Below are 25,279 nucleotides of genomic sequence, written 5' to 3'. Positions count from 1 at the left end.
AAAATTGAGTCCAACATGACTGTGGACTCAGACACACTGAAGTAGTGGAGAAAGAGCTGGCTTCGGCATCAGGAAATCCTGGGTCCAGTGGCTCAGTCCACCAATTCCCAGATGAGTGGCCTTTAGCAAGTGACATAACCTCTGAGTTTTGAACCTCTTCCTAGGGTTCTGATACCCATGTGAACATTCATTAAAAGGATTAAACGAGATGCATGGCATTAGAACCCACCGCAAAATGTCCTACACACAGAGCAGGTGCTCAGTAAATGTTATCCACTTCCCAGTCCCCACACATGGGGAAAAATTAATCTGAAGCACCACATTTTTGATCATTGGCTTAATTCCTCCCTCTGTGACGGATTCCTGTGGAAGCTTACAGAGGTACTTTATATGTGATTCAGGCCCATGACTTGTGCAGTCAGGAAAGATGGTAGAGGCTGTATAGCCTGAGTTGGCTATACTTCCAGTGGTTGGGCTGCAACCCAGAGGTAGGATTGAAGAGATTTTAGATCCACAGCAAGAGACCAGGGTGAAGAGTAGACTGGTACAAGATCAACCAGCTTGGTTAGTGTCTCTTATGTGAAAAATGCCCGGCAATGCTCAGAGGCACAGAGAAATGAGCCCTGCTTCCAGCTGCAGCAGCCAGTGTGGCTCCCCTTCAGTGTCTTGCATCCTTCCTGGAAGATGATAGCCAGGTGTTGTTCCTTTCACAGCAAAGCTGACACACAGAAGGACAGGTGGAAATACACAAATGCTCTTAAGGTCTAGGCTGGAATTGGCACAATCTCCCTTCTGCCAACATGTCATAGGCCAAGGCATTTACCTGTGGTCCAGCCATTACACTGAGCATTGCCATGTTCTCTGCAACCACTGACAAGGTCACCTAACTCTGAAGGAGCTCACACACACCAGCTGAGATTCACTAAAAGGGCCAGCAAACCACTGCGAAAATCGTCTCTTGCTCTCAGATTACTCAGCACCTAAATTCTCATCCTGTGGCTGAGTCTTGCACATCCCAATGGTCACGCTACTATTTCATTCTCTTCATCAATGAGTCTCTGTGCTCAAGTATGTGGATGTACTCATCAGACAACCATACAAGTTATAAAGACAATGATCTCAAGCGTTGTCCTTGATAAAATCTTAAGAAAGGTTTTGATCTGGTTATTGGTCACTTTACAATGTGGCTTGGCAGTATGACATGCCAGAATTGCAGAAGGATTTTCAAAATACAAAATGTTAGCAGTCAGAAACGGAACTATTTTTAAAGCTTTAATTTATATTCTGTTTTTGATTTTTTTCATTCCCATTATTGGCTTTAAAATGATGTCATATGCAATCCACATTCTACAAGTGTAAATATAAATGAAACCCCATGAAATTTATCATGGCTCATTGAACCACAAGTAAATGGCTTTTCTCTTTTTGGTATTATAACAAATTAATTGTCAGTCATTTGCCTAAAATATCTTCTCTATTTTAATTTATGGGTGATTCAGTTTTTTCTTCTTGTGTCTTTTTTTCTTAGCTTCTTTCTGTTCATGGCACTCATTACAAGTATAATCGGTGCCCTTCCAGGTCCCAATTCATCTACCTTCCAAGCACTCGGGGTTTTAGCCACTCATGTATCATGTGTGCCAGTCCCTCTCTGGGAATTGCCCTCAGCCCACAGGAGCTGCTTCTCTTAAGGAGTTAATTCTCCTGCCCTCCATCACAGGATAGTCTTAAGGCATCTTGCCACTGTGGATATTCTACAGAACATCGCTTTGGTCCACTATATTTATGACATCATATTAATTGTTGTTGTTGAGCAACAACAAGCAAATATTCTAGGTGTTCCGATAGTAGGAGGGAAACTCTACAAGACTGAGAAGATTGCCAGCACATCCCCTGAAAATAAAGGAAGATTACTGCACACTGCATCTTTTACAAAGAAAGCATCACGCAAGGTAGATTCTTCAGGTTTTGCACACTCCACATTTGAGGATAAATAATGCATTTATTAGGTTATGTGGGAGGTTTTTAGCTCTGAATATGGTTCTGAGGAAGAAGTTTGCTGCAGCTGATCCTGGCTGAGGCACATGTGGCCCCGCCTCTTCAGGCAAATGATTCGACAGACCTCATGATACTAGAGGTATCTTTTGTAGTAGAAAAAGACATTCTCTAGTATATCTAGAAAGACACAGAAATAAGTACTACACTTACAGAGGTAATTGACCCTAATCACAGGCAGACACTGCTGACATCAACACAACTTCAATGGTGATGCTAATCTTGAACACTGCTAGCTTTCTTCACTGGAAAGTTTCTATTTTTCCCTTTCCATATGTTATTCTTTGGAAGCCAGTGATTAAATCTAGCCCACACTCAGCAGGAGGGACATTGTTATACCACCTGGAGAGGATGTATCTTCCCTGGGAGGAGGAGAATTACTTAGAATTCTTCTCTAAGGCAGACTTGTCCCTTCTTCCACATTTATTTATTTTTATAATCATTTATTTATATCAATATTGACTCAGATATCATTTTAATTTTGGAGTTACAATAAAATACTGTCAACGTGTTTTGTTGCTCCTAATTTTCCAGCTCTGGCCATTGGGAGCTCTTCTAGGTTGATTCCTACATTCTTTTTGCACGCCTCATTTTTTTTTCTCTTTAGCAATTCCTTACTTTCTGGCACTTTAGGATCCTCCAGGCTCATCTTTTACTTTCTACCCCAGATCAAGAACCAGACATTTCTCCAGGGAGCCATCAGGCCAGTTTTAAATGTGTTCTAGGAAATGGAATAGGCCAAACAAGAGTTTGTTTCTCAGAGTAAGTTTATTGTGAAGTGGGTTTCTGGGAAAATACATATGATGCAGGAAAAGACCCCATTCTGGCCTATAATACGCCTTCTTTGGTGTCCTTTGTTCTTCCTCATTTTCAATGATGAACCTTTCTGACTGTTCAACATATACGCTATCCTAAGTGCTTACACTGCTCAATGACAACTGAAAACATGTAGTGGAGTTTGTAGATTTGCATCAGAATTACTCCTGCTTCGTCAGAGTGAATTAATGGTTGCTCCTTGTTCAGTTGTTCTGGGAGCTCAAATGGCTAAAATGGAGAAGAATATAACATCTTCATAGTGTACTATCTTCATTCATTCAACAGGAAACTGAATAACTAGGTCTTGAGGTACTGACCAGAGGGGTTAGGGATGAACAGGATGTCAGATAGGTCCTCCTGGTCTGTGTGGACACTTACTTGATTCTGAGGTGTTTGAGGAGGGCCCAGGTGTTTCTGTAACAAGCACAGAGAACAAAGAGAAAAGCCACAGCTATTCTGGGTATGGTTATTTACTGGCTTCTTACCTAGAGTATCAGTTTGATTACCTGTTTAGACAGTAGCTAATTGAAAATCCATGCACTGGAAAGATAAAAATACTACAGGCTCTTATTTTTTAGACAAAACTTCATGTAAAATTTTAAGTTAATGAACATTTAAACTAAAATCTGTTTCAATAAAAGACTTGGCAACTCATTTACAACTCTCACCTCTCCTTTGCCCTCTTTACAGAAATGGCTTCACTGTCAAACTTGCACATCTTCTTGAATATATTATGTAAATAAAGGAACTGATAATTTGTTGAAAAGCTTTAGACTGGTGAGAATTTTTGAATAGAGCCACTTAGAATTTTCAAATACTTGCAGCAACAATTGTTGAATATGATAATTTATTTCTAAAACAGGGGTTATTTATCTGGAAATGGACTCATCTTCAGCATGTCTCACTATTTAATTAATTTTCTGAAGATGAAGCTTTACAGAATCATCATTATGGATGCAGAGCAAATGCTTTTGCTAAATTAAAAGAAGTCAAAATGCAAAGTTTAATTAGGAGAATATATTTACCAGTAAGAAATAATTAAATACACATTAATGAGTTAAAATAAATGTAGCAGGATTATACTCTTTTTATAGTTACATTCATTCTGTTCTGTTCCATCAGAATGTCTTCTCTTTATTCACCATGCTGCTAGGTTTGCCTCGCTATCCATTCTCTCTAACTCTTACTTCTGGCTTCTCCTTAAGACCCCTGATTGTTCTAAGGATCTGGGTTTAGTTTTCCTCTCCCTTAAGAATTAATCAAGTCATAGCTTTAAATAGCATCTATATATTTACAGCCCTGACCACTGCTCAATGTTTGAGATACTTACCTCTGCCTGCATGTGGCTCCTCACTTGGACCTCTCTTGGAGATCTCTAACTTCCTCTCCATGTCATTAAATAGACTTAAAAATCTACCTTTTTCCTTTAGCCAAATTTTGTTTTGATTTTTTTTTTTTACTGAAGTATAGTTGATTTACAATGTTATGCTAGTTTCAGGTATAAAGAAAAGCGATTCAGTTATTCATATTTTTTCAGATTACTTTCCATTATAGGTTATTATAAGATACTGAATATTGTTCCTTGTATTATACAGTAAATCCTTGTTGCTTATCTATTTTATGTATGACAGTTTATACCTGTTAATCTCATAATCCTAATTTACCATTCCCCTCTCCCTTTCCCCTTCGGTATCTGTAAGTTTGCTTTCTATGTCTATGAGTCTGTTTTGTATATAAATTTATATTATTTTTCTTAGATCCTACATATAAGTGACATCATATAACATTTGTATTTGTCTTTCTGACTTACTCCACTTTGTAGAATTCTCTGTGAGTCCACCCATGTTGCTGCAAATGGCAATACTTCACTCTTTTTTTACAACAGTAAATTACCACTAGCATCACCAGAAAAAAACACATATCTTCTTAAACCAGTTGTCTGCTGATGGGCAGTTGGGTTGTTTCCATATCTTGGTGATTTTAAATAATGATGCGATGAACATTGGAATACAGTTATCTTTTCAAATTAGTTTTCATTTTTTCTGGATATATGCCCAGAAATGCGATTGCTGGATCATATGGTAACTCTATTTATTTTTAGATTCTTAAAGAACCTCCATACTCTTTTCCATAGTGACTGGAACACCAACAGTATGCAGGAGGGTTCCCTTTTCTCCACATCCTCTCCAGCATTTATTATTTGTAGAATTTTTGATGATAGCCATTCTGACTAGTGTGAGGTGATACCTCATTGAGGTTCTGATTTGCATTTCTCTAATAATGAAGTGATGTTGAGCATCTTTTCATGTGACTATTGGCTATCTGTGTTTTCTTTGGAGAAATGTCTATTTATATCTTCTGCCCACTTTTTGATTGGGGTGCTTTTCTGATATTGAGTTGTATGGGCTGTTTATATATTTTGGAAATTAAACTCCTGTTGGTTGCATCATTCACAAGTACTTTCTCCCATTCCATAGGCTGTCTTTTCATTTTGTTGATGACTTCCTTTGCTGTGCAACAGCGTTAAAGTTTGAATAGGTCCAATTTAATTTTGGTTTTATTTCTTTTGCATTGGGAGGCTGATCTAAGAAAATATCGCCACAATCTATGTCAGAGAATGTTTTGCTTATGTTCTCTTCTAGGACTTTTATGGTGTCATGTCTTATAATTAGGCCTTTAAATCACTTTATGAGTTCACTTTTGTGCAAGGTATGAGGGAGTTCTGATTTCATTGATTTCCATGAGGCTTTCAGTGTTTCCAATTTCATCTGATGAAGAGACTATCTTTTTCACTGTATATTCTTGCCTTCTTTGTTGTACATTAGTTGACCACAGGTGTGTGGGTTTATTTCTGGGCTCTGTTCTGTTCTGTTGATCCATATGCCTATTCTTGTGCCAATACCACGCTGTTTGGATTACTGCAGCTGTGTAGTATTGTCAGAAGTCTGGGAGGGCTATGCCTCCAGCTTTTTTTTTTTTCTTCAGGATAGATTTAACAATTCTGAGTACTTTGTGGTTCCATAAAAAGTTAAGATTATTTGCTGTAGCTCTGTGATAAATATCATTGCTATTTTGACTGGGATCTCATAAATCTGTAGATTGCTTTGGGTAATATGGCCATTTTAACAACAGTAACTCTTCCAATACAAGAGCACAGGACACCTTTCCATTTCCTTGAATCATCTTCAATTTCCTTTATCAACATTTTATAGTTTCCAGTGTATAGTTCTTTTACCTCTTTGGTTAGGTTTCTTCCAAGGTTATTTTGTTTTGTTTTATTTTTTTCTGACACAATTTTAAATGATACTTTTTAACTTTCTCTATTACCAGTATAGAAAAATACAACAGACTTCTGTATATTGGTCTTGTATCCTGCCCCCTTGCTGAATTCATTTATTAGTTCTAATAGTTTTTGTGTGGAGTCTTTAGGGTTTTCTATATACATCCAATTGCTGTAGCTTTGAATATTCCTAGAATTATCCACTTGCTAAGCATGTAGTCTTTTGTGCCTGGTTTCTTTCACTTAAGAGGATATTTCTGAGGCTCATTCATATTGTAATAGGTACCAGTTGTTTGCTCCTTTTGTGTGAATAGTTTTCACAGTATAATATACCAAATTTGTTGATCCATTAAGTTGAAGACATTTGTATTGCTTCTACTTTTTGACTGTTAAGAATAATGCTGCTATAAACATTGGCAGAAAAGTTTTTGTACGGAATTACTTTTTCCCTTCTCTCAGGTAGATGCCTAGAAGTAGAATTCATGAGTTGTATAAGGAATATATATTTAACTTTCTAAGAAACTACCAAACTCTTCTCCAAAGTAACTGTACTATTTCACATCCCTACCAGCAAAGTATGAGGTTTCCCATTTCCCTATATGATTGCCAACCCTTGTTATTTTTGTCTGATTCCAATCATTTTTGCTTTGCAAATTTCTAGCCAGTTAATTCTAATGGAAACCATTAATTCACATACCAAGTAAATGTGAATGCCCTGTGATAATGCACTTCTACTGAGTTAACGTCAAAAACACACAATGAGTGAAAGGATGAGAGGAAACTATGAATGGTTAGGCTGAAAGCAAGGAGAATCATTTCCCAGGACAGCAGACCAGCTAAATCTTTCTGATCCAGAGAGCCTTGCTCATCAGACTAAAATGAACCTGCTTCACTATTGCAGCCACATGACAGCTAGGTTTTCCAGTACTCAAAACACTCCCTCATTGGACATAAATCACAGGGGTGAGATTAACCACTGTACAGAGAAAGTATAAGCGTAAATGCAAGAAGCCAATAATACAAAGTAATACTCAATCTAACTAACATCAATGACGGTAAAAAAAAATAAAAATAAAAAGTACAGTCTCTAAAGAGCTTTCATTCGCTTCTGGAGAGTTGAACACTTTTTCAAAACAAAAAGAAACATTGGTGTGAAATGATTATATGGTAAATCATCAACTTCAGAATAAGGTAACTGGTAAAAATTGATGTGTTATATTGATTATTAACTTGAATTGGAATTCAGGTCAGTTTACATCCTGTAAGAATTATTAAGATCTTAATTTCTCTGATGATATTTGTATCTAAAATGTCTGAGTAAAGAGTAAAGACATCAGATGCTAAACTTTGCTTATTTGGGAGTCATTCTTTTCTTAGAACAACAATGAAAAACAAGGATATTTTTCAAGATCTTTCAATAGCCATAATATGCACAAACTTTGTTAACAGAGACATTAATTTCCCATTATAGGAAAACAGTGTAAAAGAAGCTGAAAGGCCATTTACTTTATATTTTGGAATATTACACTTAAAATTCAGGAATATGATACCTGAATACAGAGTAATAAATCACTTTGTCAGAGGGTAATTAAAGAGATTAATAATACCCACTTTTGCCTTGATATTAAAAATGAGTTTCACATCTTCTTTGTACCCCATTTCTTACATATTTCTCTCCCAATTACACTGATCACCCTTCTTATATACAATAAATATATATTCTAGGATAAAAAATGCAACACTTTTCCTCCAGATTACCATATTCTAAAGAACAAGTATTTGCATTGATATTATATTTGTAACTTTTTTTTACTAAAATCAGTTGATAAGAATCATTTATCCTAAGTCTCTAGCACTATGAAATTCTATAATTTTAATGACTCAACAAAATGCTACAATATGCAGATAATTTTTAATTCAGCTATGTGACATTCCCATCAGCTCAAATAGTCTCTTAAGTAACTATTTACTGCTACTCTTTAAGGAACACTTAGTGTTCCTGAATGCTTTGCATTGCCTAATTTAATCCACCTACCATTCTATGAATAAATACATTTACTCACTTTTTACAGATAAGACAACAAGGACTTATTAACTTTATCTGTTCAAGATCACTTGGCCTCAAAGTGATCTTGCATCTGAATCTTGGCATGTCTAATTAGGCAGCTAGATGGTATAACTACTATGCATTCTTTGCATGCATGCATCATCGCTCAGGCGTGTCCAACTCTTTGTGACCCTTTGGACTGTAGCCCACCAGGCTCCTCTGTCCATGGGATTCTTCTCGTAAGAATACTAGAGTAGGTTGCCATTTTCCTCCTCCAGGGGATTTTCCCAACCCAGGGATCAAACCCGCGTCTCCTGCATCTCCTGCATTGCAGGCAGATTCTTTACCACTGGGCCATCAGAGAAGCCCATATGTATTCCATCTATTTCCTAACTCACAGTTGAAAGAGACTACACATATTGACACTGGAGTCACTTCAGTATCCAGTGTCTTCAGGCAAGTCAAGGTCACCTGGACCTGTGCTCCTCAAGAGGATCCAATGTTAGGATCCACTCTTGGGACAGGATCCAGAAGTGAAAGGAGGATGATTTAAGGTGGAAATGAAAATAGAGGCTGGAAACACACAGGTACAAGCCAACTAGCACAACTGGAGTCTGAGATGGTATATGCTCTGAAAAGTACTTGCATCTTTCTGTGCATTTCTGGCTTATGTTTCCTCTCTCGTGCTCATCTTGGATGCTCTATATATACCAGAGGGTGTCTCAGATGGAGCTACCAGCATGGTACCAAAATCCAGATCGTGCCTATCTCAGATTCCACTAATGTCTGTGCATTTCCACCAGAAATAAAAAGTGCCAGGTGTTGTGAAATGTGAAAAATGACTCAAGCACTGCTGTGATCCTCCAGGAAAGTATAACCTATAGTTAAATAAGGAATTCATCTATTCCAATCCCTCGATGGAACCTTTAACATTTGGGGGACTATAATTCATGCAGAAACATTTCATCTAACCTGCCTCTGAGAAAGTCATGCACAAACATTTTGAATATTGTCCAATGCACATATAAAAGAAAGTGAGCACAGGGTGGTTGGTGAGAGCATCAGAATAGCATGCCAGTTCCCAAACTCATTCTCAGAAGTAAGACAACAGAGATCAGTGCCAAAGTGCCAAGAGCAAGCCTGCTTCTCTAGAAATCATGCTACAGGTGTGTGGACTGATAATGGCTGTTCCAACCTTCACCCAGGGAAACATGCATGTAAAGTGTAGCAGAAGGGGGCCTTCAGAGAGTCTCAACTCTCCAATGGTCTTTCCAGATCACAAGCATCTTTATGAGGGTTACAGTGAACACATACAGCGGCAGAAAAACCAGGCTCTTTGTATTCTTTATCTAATAGTATTGTATTCTTTATCTAATAGTATTGTATTCTTTATCTAATAGTATTTTAACAACGTATTAACTGGGATGATTCTATGTGGCATTCTCATTTTGAATTCATTTGCCTGATTTTATGGGGTATCCACGATAGAATAAATCACCAGATTGAGACTGGAAGGCAGCCTCCAAGCTTTGGCACAAAAGTCAGTAGTGCAATAGTGACAACCATAAATTAAAGATAAGCCCATTACATGTCTTCTCTCAGGAGACTCCCCAGAAAATTTGTGGGATCATGTGGAAAGAACCTCAAAATATGTCTGAGATTTTACTTCTGGAGAACTCTTTTTTTTTTGCTAAAATATTTGATAAAACATTTGATAAAAATCACAGAGCCAGTTTTACAGTGATTAGGGAACTATAGTATTGTTTGCTCCACAGTCTTGCATAACAAATGTCTACAGATTGTCTTTATTATAAAAGCTTTTCCAAGATAATGTGTTAAGTCCCAGCACAAACATTAAAATATGTAGCTTTCAAGAGAAGCAGCAAACCTCAGCAGTGGAAGCAGTTACTCAAAGTTCTTCAGTTACTGTTATGGTATGCACAAAATCAATTAGGTTAGAAAAAAGTACTTGAGCTGCTTGCAGAGCATGACACAATGGAAGCCTCTTATTTGCATCTGAATATCACTCACAGAACTGTAACATGACTTTGGGAGAGTATTCCTTAAAGAGAGGATGGATGGATGGACAGATGGATGGACGGAAAGAGTGAGTGAAGGAGGCGAAGGGGGAAAGGAGGGAGAACACAGGGGAAATTGGTATACAGGTGTATGGATGTTTAGATATAATTCTTATCAGTTTTTAGACATAACGAAGAATAGGAGTCATAATGTTTTCCTGATCTTAGGTTTGATATATGACAGGAGGAGGGGTTCATTGTAGGATGTATATTTAATGCAAGCCCTTTACCTAGTGACACCAATAGATACAAATGCTTCCGTGCAGCCTCCCTAGGTTTGTACAGTTGAGACAATGGTCCAATACCCTACGTTTTACTGGCAGATCCTTTAAATGGGGGCTCTCCTTCCAGGTGTGATTGGTAGCTTTCCTTTTCTGGTCTATAATTCCCCATTCAAACAGAACTACAACCCTCTTATTCATACAATGCAGCAGCCAATAGCTTATTTAACAGTATATTATCACCTGTATGAAAATAGGATGGCGGTTTCCAGAATGCGATCACCCCTCTCTAGGAACTGTCCCCCTTCCCTTGCACCTCTGGGCCTTTACTGCACCTTCAGACAGCTAATACTCTTCTTACAAGAAAAATGTGCTGTCTTACACATACAAGTGCCTGTGTGTACACATTCACATACTTAATCTTTACCTAAGGATTAAATGGAGAAAGAGGGGAGAGAAAGAAGGGATGCTTGTCAAGAAGTCACATGGTATTTAAATCCAGTAAACAGTGGTGCTGGCCAACTGCTGTCAGGAAGGATGTACAAGTCTTAAAATAAGATTTGCTTTTGTCAGTGCAACTCAATAACTTTGTGGATTTTGCCTTGAGTCAAATAAGCAGTTGAAGGCAAGGGCAACTCATAAGAACAACATGGAAAGGATACATCCAAAAAGAGGTACCAAATTCTTGCCCTTGACTTACTTTCTGTCAAACTATGTTCTATTAATATGTAAATTGCCTTTTCCAACACTTTTTTCCATTATACAATTTGAAAAAAAATTTCTATGTAGGAGTCCAAGCCTTTCCCTGCTCTAAACTCTATTTTTTAGATTTATTTAATTGAAGGATAATTGCTTTACAATATTGCATTGGTTTCTGCCGTATGTCAACATGAATCAGTCATAGGTACACATATGTCCCCTCCCTCTTGAAACTCTCTCCCACCTCCTTTCCCTCTAGGTTGTTAAAGAGCCCTGGTCTGAATTCCCACTGGCTGTCTATTTGACACATGGTAGTGTATATGTTTCTATACTACTCCTTTCATTCATCCCGCCTTCCCCTCCTTCCCCACCTCCCACATCCATAAGTCTGTTCTCTATGTCTGAGTCTCCACTGCTGCCTTATAAATAGAACCATCTTTCTAAATTCCATATATACATGTTAATAATATACAATATTTGTTTTTCTCCTTCTGACTTACTACAATTGATATAATAGGCTCTAGGTTCATCCACCTCATCAGAAGTTACGTGTGTTCCTTTATATGGCTGAGTAATATTTCACTTGAATGCAGAGTTCCAAAGAATAGCAAGGAGAGATTAAAAAAAGTCTTCCTTAGCGATTAATACAAAGAAACAAAGGAACACAATAAAATGGGAAAGACTATAGATCGGCTCAAGAAAATTAGAGATACCAAGGGAACATTTCATGCAAAGAAGGGCACAATAAAGGACAGAACTGGTAGGGACCTAACAGAAGCTGAAGATATTAACAACGGGTTGCAAGAATACACAGACGAACCATACAAAAAAGATCTTCATGACCCAGATAATCATGATGGTGTGATCAGTCCCTAGAGCCAGACGTCCTGGAATGTGAAGTCAAGTGGGTCTTAGGAAGCATCACTATGAACAAAGCTAAGTGGAGGTGATGGAATTCCAGTTGAGCTATTTCAAATCCTCAAACATGATACTATGAAAGTGCTAAACTCAATATGTCAGCAAATTTGGAAAACTCAACAGTGGTCACAGGACTGGAAAAGGTCATTTTTCATTCCAATCCCAAAGAAAGGCTTTAGATTTATTTAAAAATCTAAAGGCAAGGCCAAAGAATGCTCAAACTACCACACACTTGCACTCATCTCACACGCTAGTAAAGTAATGCTCAAAATTCTCCAAGCCAGGCTTCAACAGTACGTGAACCATGAACCTCCAGATGTTCAAGCTGGATTTAGAAAAGGCAGAGGAACCAGAGATCAAATTGCCAATATCCGCTGGATCATCGAAAAAGCAAGAGAGTTCCAGAAAAACATCTATTTCTGCTTTATTGACTATGCCAAAGCCTCTGACTGTGTACATCACAACAAAGTGTGGAAAATTCTTCAAGAGATGGGAACACCAGACCACCTGACCTGCCTCCTGACAAATATGTATGCAGGTCAGGAAGCAACAGTTAGAACTGGACATGGAACAACAGACTGGTTCCAAATAGGAAAAGGAGTACATCAAGGCTGTATATTGTCACCCTGCTTATTTAACTTATACGCAGAGTACATCATGAGAAACGCTGGGCTGGATGAAGCACAAGCTGGAATCAAGATTGCCAGGAGAAATATCAATAACCTCAGATATGCAGATGACACCACCCTATGGCAGAAAGTTAGGAAGAACTAAAGAGCCTCTTGATGAAAGTGAAAGAGGAGAGTGGGAAAAGTTGGCTTAAAGCTCAGCATTCAGAAAACAAAGATCATGGCATCTGGTCCTTTCACTTCATGGCAAATAGATGGGGAAACAGTGGAAATAGTGATAGACTTTATTTTTTTGGACTCCAAAATCACTGCAGATGGTGACTGCAGCCATGAAATTAAAAGACGCTTGCTCCTTGGAAGAAAAGCTATGACCAACCAAGACAGCTTATTAAAAAGCAGACATTACTCTGCCAACAAAGGGCTGTCTAGTCAAGGCTATGGTTTTTCCAGCAGTCATGTATGGATGTGAGAGTTGGACTATAAAGAAAGTTGAGCGCCAAAGAATTGATGCTTTTGAACTGTGTGGTGTTGGAGAAGACTCTTGAGAGTCTCTTGGACTGCAAGGAGATCCAACCAGTCCATCCTAAAGGAGATCAGTCCTGAATATTCATTGGAAGGACTGATGCTGAAACTGAAGCTCCAATACTTCAGCCACCTGATGCAAAGAACTGACTCCTTGGAAAAGATCCTAATTCTGGTAAAAATTGAAGGTGGGAGGAGAAAGGGACAACAAAGGATGAGATGGTTGGATGGCATCACTGACTCGATGGACATCAGTTTGAGTAAACTCCGGGAGTTGGTGATGGACAGGGAGGCCTGGTGTGCTGTAGTCCATGGAGTTGCAGAGTCAGACATGACTGAGTGACCGAATTGAATATTTCATTGTATATATGTACCACAGCTTCTTTATCCACTCATCTGTCAATGGACAGTATTTATATGAAAATCAATAGGCCTTTGAGAGCTCTGAACATATTTATTCAATTATTTCAACATTATTATGTTCCCAAATAATTTATAGTGTCAGGGTTCATAAAGTGAATAATACGTCCTTTAACTTGGACTTTTAAACTCAGTGTGAAGAGAGCTGGGTAAGGGAAAACAGCTCCTTTCATTTTAGTGAATGGTTTGTATTTACTTAATTCCCATCACGCCAACATTACGACACAGAGCACAAACACACATCGCTACTTTGATATATTAGTATCTCTGCTTTCTCCTAATTAACACTCTTTCCCCCCTGTCCCGGTTGGGTCTCTATCGACTGATGGCGGAGCTGTGAGGGAGATGAGGGATACTTAGTGACTCTCAACACTAGCTCCCTAGACCTGGCTGCAACATGGGAGCTTTCTTTTTAATATGGCAAAATACGCACACACAGGCACACACAAGCGCTTTATGTTATATGTTAAATGTTATACATTTTAACAATCCTCTACTTTCCAAGGGATGTTTAGAATACAGATAGAAGTCATCAAAATTTATTTTAAAAGTCTAATATCTGTTTATTCTCTCTGCTACCCATCACATTATGAATCATAACCACTGAGGTGATTGCTCTTGTGAAAAGTATATGACAAACATTTATTGTTGAAAAAATAATATGATTTTCTCAAGCAAAACCTGAATAAATAAAAGATAATGAGTACCTAAGAAAACGGAGGAAGTAAGAGCAAAAGCTTTGTGTTCATTTATAAACTACACAGAACAAAACAAAGATAAATAGAGGGGTAAAGCCTCTTCCTAACACACCTCAATCACATAGGAAACATTTTAAATAGTCCTTATTATTTTAAGGACAAAGCAAGACATTTCATCTTTTCTTCTCAATTTAAAAATGCCCATGATTTCATTAGTTCTGTTTTGGGTGTTCTATTTTGGGGGCTGTGATGAGAGCTATTTCACATCTTCAAGAAGTGGTGGTGCAGAAATAACAGGATCGCTACACCCCAGATAATTTAAAATGGAAATCCGAGTGGCAGGTCTGGGAGTGATAAAGAGAAGCCATATGCACAGATATACTCTCTTGAGCCCCAGCAAACTGTTTAGAGCCTTGCAAAGCGTGGAAAGTAGAATTGCCTTTGGTAAAGCTCCATGATGGCTTGACTCAATCTAATTTTATTCTGGAACAATCTAGAGGAAACCACAGATACAGAATGGACCTACTGCATTCTGAGAGCTCCCTGTCATGCTGATGGATGACCACAGATAAACTACTTCATCTAAAAATTCATGTGTAACATTTTAGGTATATTCCCTTAGTGAAAGAACCTAAGGGTGGATCTCACTAGTAGCTTCTGAGGCTTCATCACCCTGATGACTATCCCAGAATTCTTGTCAGCGGTGACTATCAGTCAGAGCTGGCTCACCTCAGAAGACGGGGGGATGGTCTGAGAACCTCCATGGTATTGCTGCTCTGAGCAGGGAAGATCTCAAGTTAGAGTTCAGCATCACCCGGGATTGTCCAGCTAACACAACCAGAGGTCCCAGCAGGAATGGAGGCGCTGACAGAGGAACTGGCAACAGTGTAAAGCAGCGCTTACCCGATCACAACTGCAGGATCCTTCCAGAGCACCCACTGCCCTGAACTCCCCTCCCAACGCCCGGGCACTCTTCTCTGCCTTCTCCGCCCAGGTATCCTATCCCCATTCTGCTCCTTTCTCTCTTACTAACACTCCAGCCCTGACTCCCCAAATTTAAGCCAATTCCTCTATCACAAGTACTGTATTAAAGTTTGAAAAATCTGTATGTCATAATTCTTCCTCCAAGTGTATTAAAAGTTGTCATTTTGCTAATATTCCCTGAAGAGCAGGTTCTCAATTCATCTATTTAGTCTAGCCCCATTATGCAGTACAGGATGGGACATTACTGCTCAGTAAATATAACACTGAACAAATGAATTACATGATTTCCAAGTATTCAAAGTTAATGGAACTCTCTGAAGGTTTTGTACAACTGGGGGTCCAACGTGGTCCTCCCACTGTCCAAAGATAAGGGACTAAGCTGGTGGGATCTGGAATAAAAGGAAAGGTTTGAGACACAGCTTTGATTTTGTTTCATTACTTGGTATATGTAGAGGGAAAGAAAGGGCTGCAAACAGAGACGGTATCCCTCTGAGTTTTGAATAGCAAGGGGACCATCTGAGTGTAGTAACAATGAAAACCAACACCATTCAAATCCATACCACGTTATGGTTACCAGAGGGAAAGGGGAGAGGAGAGGGATAAATTAGGAAAATGGGATTAACAGACACACGCTACTATATATCAGGCTTCCTTGGTGTCTCAGACAGTAAAGAATCTGCCTACAGTGCAGGGGAACTGGGTTTCATCCCTGGATCAGGAAGATACCCTCGAGAAGGGAATGGCAACCCACTCCAGTATTCTTGCCTGGGGAATTTCATGCTCAGAGAAGCCTGTCGGGCTACAGTCCATGGGATCAGAAAGAGCTGGACATGACTGTGACTTCCACTTTCACTTTCAGATAACAAAGATTTACTATACAGCACAGGGAACTATATTCAATATATTGAAATAACCAAAATGGAAAAGAATCTGAAAAAAATATGTATCTGAATCACTGTGCTGTATACCTGAAACAAACACAATATTGTAAATTTTAAAAAAAAATCAAAAACACTATACTTCAATTAAAAAAACACCACCATCACCCAAAGTTATGCCATTTGTGTCCTAAATCGCTCACTGGTCCACTAGGGGTGTACTCTATAGCACACAATTTCTCTCTGGATTTTTCCCTCTGGGTTCAGGAGCTCCATGAGCTAAGATGTGGAGATCCCCAGCTCTCTGCAAAGGGCTGTGACATGGGGAGCAAAGCTCTGAGCCCTGAGATGAAGAGGGAAATTCATAAAGATGTGGTGATGGCTGGTCTCAGAACCCTGCTCCCATTAGAATGATGGATTTGGAGAAGGAAGAGGGAAAATACGACAGTTCTAACATTATCTTTTCTCCTCTGACCTAAACATTGGTCACTGGCAAACGCACAAATGAGAGCACAGCTGCTCTCTGAGCTTCTCCCTGTCCCACAACTGTCAGTGACACTAGGATCCAGAGCACCTCCAGAGAAACGAGTCCACCATCAGCACAACCCACCGTCATCCACACGACACTGTACGTGCCCGTAACAGAGGTCACATCTGCCCCTTGTTGCTGTTGTTCAGCCGCTCAGTCGTGTCTGACTGTTTGCGACCCCGTGGACTGCAGTATGCCAGCCTTCCCTGCCCTTCACCATCCCCTAGAGTTTGCTCAGATTTATGCCTATTGAGTCAATGATGCCATCCAACCATCTCATTTATCCCTTAATTAAAGATAAACGCAGAGAGGGAAGAAAAGCTCCAGATATTTCATAGACTTTGGCTTCAAATCAGCTCAGATTAGTTTGTGGAAGGCATGGGTGTTAAGAGTTCTTCTTTTATCTCCTCCTTTGTTGGGCTAGTTCCATTCCTCAAAGGACAGGGTAACATCCATCGCAAGCTTATCTCTTAGCCTACTCCCAGAAAAAAAAAAAAAAAAAAGGAGAGGGGCAAGGTGAGTTCATGCTAAATTGACTCGACTTGAGGTCCCAGTCAAATATCATAGATGCTCTTCTTAAAAATTTAATTTCTGAAGCAGCAGGTTGCCGGGCAAGACTGCTATTACTCCAAAGTGGATCCCCTTGTGTGGTTCTTATGTCTGCTCTTCAATTATTGGCTCATGCAACTGAATCGTGGAGACTCTCAATTGATGTTCAGTATTTCACAGGATCTCTAGTTTACTTTAAGAAGTTTATAACCAAAGATCTCTATTTTTCCCTATAAGGATACATATATAAAACACAATCCTATCCACACTGTGAAAGCACAAAAATAGAAGCAGATTAAAGTTCTGTAGGTTTAGATGAGATTAAATATAGAAAGCCCTAGTCTAATATAATTATTCTGATTGATAATTGAATTGTTTTCAGGTGGTCTTTCCTTTTTATTCTAGTTTTTAATTTTATTATTAGAGTACAACTGCTTTCAATGTTGTGTTAGTTTCCGTTGTATAAAAAAAGTGAATCAGCTACGTATATGCATACATCCCCTCCCTTCCCCCCCTGGGCCATCAGAGCACTGAGCTGAGCTCCCCGTGCTATCCCCACTAGCTCTCTATTTTACACATGGTAGTGTATATACGTCAGTGCTACTCTCAATTCATCCTGCCCTCCCCATTTGTGTCCACACAGCTGTTCTCTATGTCCGCATCTCTGTTCCTGCTCTGCAAACACGTTCATCTGTACCATTTATCTAGACTCCATATATATGAGTCAATGTCTGTTATCTGATTAAGGAAAGCATGCCTGCTCTTCAACAGACACTGATACTTCCTGCTGCTGAATTTTAAGACAAATCACTGATAGAAGTCCTGTAATTACTGCATTTTATTGTACATGCCATCAATGAACGTGGTAGGATAATCCACCAAGGGAGCCTGGGAACGAGGAACACCTGAGTTCTCTGTGTTAGGGTTGACAGAGGATTTGTCATATTATTACACTAAGGTTCTTTCTTCATCACTGACATTCCCATTTCCACTCACAAATATGCAATGTGGAATACACAATAACATGTCAACAAGAAAGCTGAGTTCTCAGTGACTAAAAAAAAATTATAGAAGAACACAAAAAAATTAAAATGCCAGAGGGTTTTGTGACTGTACGTTCACCTCTCAGCAAGGAACCTTGCTTTAGATTGTCTTTCTTCCCCTTAAGGGATCATGAATGATTAAAAACTAGCAAATGATTAAAAGCTAACAAAAAAATCACAGAATCATACAAAACATAGAAATGAGAAATGTTAGTCAATCATTTGTTTGTATCAGTGACATAAAATACAACTAGTTCTTCAGTTTACTCTTATCATGTCACATGTAGGGGCACTTCTTTGAGTGGGTCACACATTGTGTTCAACATACATGTAAGTATAGGTCCTTTTAGGCTGCGTGTTAACTCCTAATAAAAAAAAAATAGGGCTGCAGAGAAAGTCTAATGAAAAAAAAGCGCATCCCAGCAAGACATATTCATGATACTTTGGTCCAGATGCATTTAAGTTTTGCCACCTGCTAATCAGTTTGCTTGTTGTTTCAATTAAGTTCAATTTCTGAAGAGAACCGAGTTAATTACAATGCACATTATGTTTAACTTCTCAAAAGGTTTCTTATAATATAAACAAAATATGATCGTAGATAAACATTCTTCCTTGTCTCTCAGGCACATCTAATTATGGTGTTGCAAAAATGAAAGGTAAAAAAACTTAGCACAGGGTTATTTAATATGCAGCTTGAATCAGGGCTTGCATTGTTTGGAAATAAAATTGAAAGCAACAAAGAAACTGAATATATATTATATTAGAGAATGAAGGCTTTTCTGTAGCATTTGCTTCTGACTAATATCCATCCATGTATGTAAAAGCAAACCTAGTGGACAAGTAAGCACATTTTAAAGCAAACTCTAGTTCAGCATTCTAGCATTGTATTTTATTTGGCTTTAAGGGTTGTTTTTGTTTTGTTTTCCCTTCTGGGATAAGATAAGCTGGGAACTTGGCAATGTTTTTGTGGATTGAAGTCTTATCCTTGTGGTGTTTGTTTTGTTTTTTTTTTGTACATACTACTACAGTGGTCTTTCCAGTCTATATTTTTTTCCATCAGGAGGAAATTAAAAACAAGCAAACAAAACAATCTGGGAAATAAGTATGTATCAGAGATTCTGTTAAGAATAAGTGAGCATACCCAGTGAATTCTTTATTAAGAAACAAGTCTCCAGCCAAGTGTTAAGCCATAGGAGCCCTTGGACCAAAACCACGACATCTTCCTTAGCATATTCCTGGGAGCAAATATAAGGTCAACAGAATTGATGATATGTTATAAAAATCTTCAGATAGAAAAGGAAACACATAGTTTCTTCTTTCTAATAGTTCAAACATGAGTATGAAAATGTTAACTGGCATTTCATTTTTTACAGAGCAAAAAATGTGCTTTTGAAGCACTGTAAAATCCTTGCAAGGGCTATGCTTTGGTACATTCAGATGAAATGGAAGAACAAAGGGAATCTCCACCACCGAGGACCATAGCAGGCACTGCTGCCCTCTCGCTCTCCAAAACCTTTCTTATACATTTGGGTAATCTACAGTGACATGCTATTTATTACACTATGCCTTTATTTTTTGGAACTCTTAAGTCATGGGGACATATTTTATAGAGTCTCAGGGGTGTTCTGAATATATCACTACTACTATTGGGAAGAGACAAGAAAGCTTTAACCCAACTCTTTACCTTTGAATGCAAAACATCCACCTATTCACATATCAAAAAGTTCTCACTTCACAGTGGTTAGAAGGGCCATCATCAAAAAGTCTACAAATAATAAATGCTGGAGAGGGTGTGCAGAAAAGGGAACCCTCATACACTGTTGGTGGGAAGGTAAACTTGTGCAGCCACTATGGAAAACAGTATGGTTCCTTAAAAAACTAAAAATATCAATAGAGCTACTGTACAATCAAGCAATCCCACTCCCAGGCATATATCCTGCCCAAACTATAATTTGAAAAGATACATGCCCCCCACTGTTCACAGCAGCACCATTAACAATAGACAAGACATGGAAGCAACCTAAATATGCACTGACAGATGAATGGATAAAGGTGTGGTGTATATACGGTGGGATATTACTCTCCCATAAAAAGAATGAAATAATTCCATTTGCAGCAACATGGATGGACCTAGAGATTATCATACTAAGTGAAGTCAGAGAAAGACTGATATCACTTATATGTAGAATCAAAAAACCGATGCAAATGAATTTACAAAACAGAAAGAGACTCACAGATATCAGGAAACGAACTTGTTACCAAAGGGGATAAATGAGGAGTTAACACACAACTATTGTATATGTGAAAAAACAACAAAGATCTGCTGTATAGCTCAGGGAACTGTATTCAATATCTTATAATAACCTATAACCCATAATGGAGAAGAATCTGAAAAAGAACATATATATATATATATATATATATATATATACACACACACACACACACATGAATCACCTTTGTTGCTGTTCAGTCGCCAAGTCATGTCCAACTCTTTGTGACCCCATGGGCTGCAGCATGCCAGGCCTTCCTGCCCTGCACCATCTCCTGGAGTTTGCCCAAGTTCATGCCCAATGAATCAGTGATGAATCACTTTGCTGTACACCTAAAACTGTCAAAATATTGCAAATACTATACCTCAATTTAAAAAAAAAACACAAAATTTCTACTTAGTGTTTCCCCACAGGAGCTTGGTGGTGCATTGTCTCAGTCACTGAGGGCTTTGCAGCAGATTTCTTCAAGTGATCACTAACACAGGGCAAGCATTCATGGACATAGCATCAACTGGAATGTGTACATGTGTGTCAGTTACACTTTCCTGCTTGAAAGAGTACTTGGTACAAATCTATTTTGGATATACTCATCATAAAAAAAGGCACAGAGGTGGCTCTCAAGGTATCGTATCCCAGATTCCATAATTAAAACATCATGGAATCAATTCTCTTCACTTCCAACCAAGTGATCCCAAAGGGGCCCAAACCCTTGACCCCTGGGAGCTGTGCAAATGTTATGTTCTATTGAGAAAGAGGGGGGTGGTTTGCAAACACAATTAAGGTTATGAGCTTTGATAAAGGGAGATTATTCTAGAATATCTGGGTGGGTCCAATGTAATCACATGATCAAATAGAAGCAGAGAAATTTCTCCAGCTGAAGTTCAAGAGATGGAACAGAAAGGCAAGTGAAGGAGGGCCTAGCCCCCCAATGCTGCTGGGAATCTGCATAAGAAAGAATGTGAGCCGCCCCCAGGTGCAAAGGAAACCTCAGTCCTACAACTTCAAGGAACTAAATCTGTCCAACAACCTGAACAAAATGGGAAACTGGCGTACCTCTAGAACCTCCAGAAAGGAACACACCGTGGCTGACACTTTGAGTTTTGAGTTAAGCTCTATGAGACTCTCTGCAGAGAATTCAGTGGAGTCAAATTGTCCCTGGACTTCTGACTTTCCTAACTGTGAGACAGTAAGTGGGTACTATTTTACTTTGCTAATTCTGCAGTAATTTATTATAGAACGCTAGTCCACAGACCAGCCTCCAATTTCCAAGGCCACCTCTCGTTCTCTGAAGGCTCTCTCTGGTCTCTAGAGCCGACTGAGCCCTAGCAGGATACAGGACGTGAGTACCAGGGAACCGATCACAGATGGAGAGTCAGAACTGGGGGCATACATACCCCAGCTCCCTCTTGCTTTCAGTGGGGTAAATGAGCGGGTGTGCTCAGCACTGATGCCAGAGTTTTGATGACAGGGCTAAACTCCAGTGGCCGGCAGGAGTAACATGCTTAATAGTGCCTTTCATCTTCTTTTTTAAAACTTTTATTCCTTTTGCATATTACTTCCCTGATCTCTTGTGATGTTTCTCAGAATCTTCCCAAATAAACAACTTAAGTCCATGTCTCACGATCTATGCTTTATATTAAAAGCATCTTGTACAAACTCATGATAATAAATTTGGAAACTGAGAGAAATGGACAACTTATTGTCAAAACATACAGTATTGCATTTGACCCAAAATGATACAGAAAATTTGAACAGAGCAATAACCATAGCTGAATTCAACATAGGCTCAGATGGGTTTGCTGCTGAGTTTAATCCACATTAATAGATCATGTGATTCGTATGCTATTTAAATTATCCCAGTCCACAGAAAAATATGAAAGACTTCACTAATTCTCAATACTACTTTTGGGGCAACCTAAACTAAAGCAGCACTATTCTTCCTATCTCATCTCTTTTACAAAATTTTAATCAGCTGATGATTATGAGAATACTAATAATGGCTAAATATTTCCAAGAATTTATTATATATCTTTGCTACAGCAAACACTTTATATGTTATTTAATTTTCTTAACCAAATCATAAGGTTGGAACTGGATTATCCACCGATGAGTGGGTTAAAAAGCTGAAGTTTAAGGTTACTATGTGACAGCTCAGGGTTTTACATGAAATACAAAAAAGGGATTCACACCGTATCTACATGATTCTAAAACCCATACTCCTAAAAAATGGTACTTCACCTCTTTCAGGACTCTTTGTTTCAGTGTATAAGCTAGAGTACTATTGAGTCAACAGGAATCATGTTATGAAAGTCTCTTCAACAGATAGATACAGAGAGAACAACAATTCCCAGGGCTTTGCAGAACACAGCTGGATAAATCCTGCATTGGGTCAGAAGCTTTAGGGGCCATGTCTTTTCTCCTGCTCCATTCTCAGCGGCTGACACAGGTCCTGACACATGTCCCAACACATTACCAATGTGTGTTCATGGAGTAGACAGATGAATCTCTAATCTCCTCAATGGATTATAGTTCCTTCACTTAGAGACCCTGTTCAGATCTCTCTGATTGCCTCATCTTCATTTTAATGAGTCTTATATTCCCTGTAGGCTCTCATTAGGAACTTGTTGAAAGATTGTTTTGCCAGTGACTTGTATTTTCCAGATTGACCTAAGGTCTCTCTGCTAAGCATGGGTGCAGGCAGAAGATAGGCAGGAAGAGCAGCCAACCACAGACCCTTTGCCCTCTATATGGAAACTTTTCCTTCACTAGTGTATTCCCCAGAGGCTATTCTATAATACAACTGATAATAGCCAAGCACTCACATGCATCATTTTACTGTTTCATGTAACCTCTCCTAAGATGCAATCATGGATGGATGTCAGAATTGGGGAACATCAAGAAATGAAATGATTTACTCAAGGCCATACTCTGAAACAACGACAAAGCTCTAAAAACATAAGTTTCCCAATTTCTCCTAGTTTAGGGCTCACAGTAATCACCAAAATGTGCTAAAGAGTAGAGTTTCTTTAAAAATAATTTTTTTAAGAAATGACACTGCACAAATTTATAACATCCACCTAGAATTGTTGATAAGAAAATCATAAAGATGTATATCTGAAGCCTTTGAATAAACTCATTTTTCTTCCCCATGGACTCTATTGTAATTTCTCTCCAGAATCAGACATGAGAATTTATTGAAGAAGGTAAGAGTAAAGTGTCATCTTGCAGGAGAAGAATAAGAGACCAAAAGTTAAAAAAAAAAAAAAAAAAAGCAGAAAACTAACTTAAATGAGACAACTTTTTATAAAATATTAGGCATTGTGGCTGGTTATAGTAAACACTCCATAAATGTGAGCCTTAATTATGTGCATGTGTGTGTTTACAATGGCATGGTAATAGTTTAAGTAGTGATGGACAGCCAATGAAAGTATTACAATAGCCTCATAGAGGATTACATCTAAGCCCTAAGGGATAGACTGGCACAGAGATCTATCTGCTTTGGAAGCTCAACTCAGTACTTAGTATCTTGGCAACTTTGGGAAAGTTATTTGACAGATACTTGGGCTCTCAGGCTGCTGTGCCTGAATACTCTAGACTGGAAGACTCCCAGTCAGAGATTAGGGTGCCATCAAGGTCATGTTCTGCTGAGAGCTCTCTTCCTGTCCTGTCCTATAGATGGACCCTGTCTCACTAGGTCCTCACATGGGCTTTTCCAGATAAATGCATGAAGAAAAGGAGCTCGATTTCTCTCTCTCTCTTCTTATAAGGCCACTAATCCCTTCATGGTGGTTTCACCCTCAATGAACCATTCTAACCCCAATTATCTCCCAAAGGCTGCATCTCTGAATACCATTACATTGGGGGTTAGGGTTTCAGCATGTGAACTTTGGTTAGGAGAGGCTGGAAATCATGTATGTTCAGTCCATAGCAACAGATTTTCCATTTCAGTCTTCACATTAGAGGTGGAGACTTCAACACAACATTGGAAGTCAACTACTTTCCAATATTAAAAATTCTTTTTTTAAATGAGGACTTTAGAACAGAGAGATAAAGTCTTTTTCCCTGAACTTTTGTGAGAACTGTGTAAAGCAGTACATGAGTGTGGACTCCCAGCTGCCCACAGATAATGAGAGACAGATAGATGTCAAGGTCCCTGCCCTGACTCTGGATACCCCATCATTGCAGCCACTCATTCCTTTCACATAACAGGTCAGCCTGAAGGAACCATTCATCTCAAACTCTGGTTCTCAGATCAGAGGTTTCCTAAAATCCTCCCACTTCTAACGTTCTCCTCCAATGCTTGTTCCATGTTATTATGGACATCAGCTTCTTAAAAGAATTGACATTTCACACAGTATGCTGAATTTTAGTAGCAAGAAAAAGATAAAAGCTGATTAAACTCTGAAAGAGAACCAGATTTGATTATGCTATTATTTATCACATATTATAGAAGATATATGCTAATATTTCTCACAACCTTTCTGATAAGTTTCATTAGAGACATTCCAGCACTTATTAGAACAGTTCAGTTCTAACTGCATAAAATATAACTAGCTAAAAATGATACTGAGAACACTCTTGAAAGTAGGATGATTTAAGCAAATTATTAACCTAAAATACTGTGCTAGTTTTGCTTTATTCAG

General features: G+C 38.6%; 2 long non-coding RNA genes across 2 annotated transcripts in view; one reads left to right on the top strand and one right to left on the bottom strand.

Annotated features, from left to right (window-relative positions):
• Positions 1-25,279, bottom strand: part of LOC145512251 (uncharacterized) — a 166,755-nt gene that overhangs the window by 48,311 nt on the left and 93,165 nt on the right. The gene's annotated exons all lie outside the window — the stretch shown is intronic.
• On the top strand, positions 1,844-15,535 carry LOC145512253 (uncharacterized). Its single transcript, XR_014058432.1, has 2 exons — positions 1,844-1,949; positions 11,453-15,535. It is a non-coding gene; the product is annotated as an uncharacterized LOC145512253 (long non-coding RNA).

The sequence above is a fragment of the Giraffa tippelskirchi genome, chromosome 7 (genome assembly GCF_054371585.1).
Source record: "Giraffa tippelskirchi isolate mGirTip1 chromosome 7, T2T-mGirTip1v1.2.pri, whole genome shotgun sequence".
Lineage (NCBI taxonomy): Eukaryota > Metazoa > Chordata > Mammalia > Artiodactyla > Giraffidae > Giraffa > Giraffa tippelskirchi.
The sequence above is the reverse complement of the archived record's forward strand: the minus strand, read 5'-3'. Positions and strand labels throughout refer to the sequence as shown.